Here is a 1,987-nt window from a genome sequence, read left to right as displayed (position 1 = left end):
TAAAAGAGTATGGAAAGAGTTTACCATGGTGGGGTGTCTCCCACCTAGCACTTTTAGTTTAAGTCCTTAAGTTGGACTTATGGGGAGCTCTTCTCAAGGTGGCTTGTGCTTGTACTCATCTTGGAACTTCCACCAATGCTTGAATCTCCAATAAGCTCCATTCTTCAATTTCAATATCTTCAAGCTTTGATGGAGTTCTCCACAAACCATGAGCTCCCAAATTTGATTTTCATTGTGCGATCCGGGATCCCACACTTTGTTTTGACACCCGTCCTTAGATTGATCGTCATTATTCCATCCGGGTGGTATGGCCTTGGAATTCTCAAATAAACCTCCAAACAACTTCCTAGACCCATGCCATTTGGTTCCACACCAACCATTGCTTTTGAATTTTGAGCTTACAACCGTCATGAGCTTAGAATGATGTTTCCAACCACTACACAACTCTCTTATACTTTTGACTCCACAAAGAGCTCTAAGTTGACCATCATTTTCAATTAAACTATATTCAAGTGAGAAAGTAAAGCTTAGGGATAAGAATTTTACCCACTTGAATGTTGTTTTGGATGGTGACTTGGGAAGGGAGACCTCCCCACACTTAGACAATGCAAGGTCTCCTTCTTTAGGCTCTTCTTTAGTTATTTCCACCTCTTCACAAGCTTCTTCAATTTCAACCTCATCCCCTTTGTTACGTGGCTTGGTGTTGTCTTCAAGAGCTTCATCTTGTTTAATAGGAGGTGATTCAACTTTGGATAGGAATTCATTGATGAATGAGTTCATCTCTTGATCAACCTCTTCATATTCTTCAATTTCAATGTATACCATGCCATTTTCGTTATCCTTGGGAGGTTGTGCACACTCTTTTATAGTTTCAACTTCATGTCCAATGAGAGAGGATTCCATTGTAGAGATAAATTCATCCATGATCGAATCCATTTCTTGATAAGCCTCTTCCAAGTCTCCAACGATGATATGCCTTGGAGGTTGCGCACCCTCCTCAACATCAATGTCAAGCTTCTTGGAAGAGTTTTCCATGATGCTACATTCCCATGGACTCTCAACGTCTCCTAAATCTTCAACCACTTCTCCCTTTTCTTCAATAACCATAGGCTCCTCCAATTGCTCTAATACAAAATAGCCTCCCTCATTTTCCACCGGAGTTTTCAATCTCTCCTTCATGCTATGCTCTTCAATTGATTCTCCATATGTGGCTAGGGAAGCACCTTGAGTGTTCAAACATTTGTAGGCTAAGGTAGACACTACCTCGGTCAAGTTAGTCACAAACTCTAGGGTGTTCCTTTGCATATCCGCTTGTCCTTGAAGTAGCAATGTGAGAGAGTCATCTATTGGGGCTTGGGGTGGATAAGAGGATTCATTATTTTGGAGAGAGGGTTTATAGCAGGAAGGTGGTTCTTCTTGGTAAGGGTATGGAGATGGTGTGCATTGAGGTGGTTCTTGAGAGTAATTGTGTTGGAATGGTGGTGGTTCCATGTATGGTTCATATGGCTCATAAGGTGGTGGGTATGGTGGATAAGGATTGGGGTCATATGGAGGGTTTTGGTGATATGGGGCTTGTGAGTATGGTTGTTCAAAATCATGTTGAGGGTAAAATTCATAGGTATATGGTGGTGGTTGATTGTCATAAAAGGAGTCACCACAACCATTAAATTGACATGCATTAGGATGAGAATTATACCTATAAGTGTCCGGAGGTTGATGCCAATGGGAGTGATCAATTCCTTGAGGCTCCTCCCATCTTGGAGTGTTCCATCCTTGGTACATGTTAGCATTGAAGTTCACATTCCCTACAACACAATTAGAGCCAAACTCATAGCCATAGTGAGAATTCATTATGAAAAGAGAAAAGAAAACTAACAAAATCTAGTAAACTAGCAAAAGATAAGCTATTTACAATATTCACATATGTACAATAACCAATAACATAACACCATTGCAAATCCCCGGCAACGGCGCCATTTTGACGATT

This window comes from Arachis duranensis, chromosome 6, assembly GCF_000817695.3.
Source record: "Arachis duranensis cultivar V14167 chromosome 6, aradu.V14167.gnm2.J7QH, whole genome shotgun sequence".
NCBI classification, from domain to species: domain Eukaryota; kingdom Viridiplantae; phylum Streptophyta; class Magnoliopsida; order Fabales; family Fabaceae; genus Arachis; species Arachis duranensis.
Note: the sequence above shows the minus strand (reverse complement) of the source record.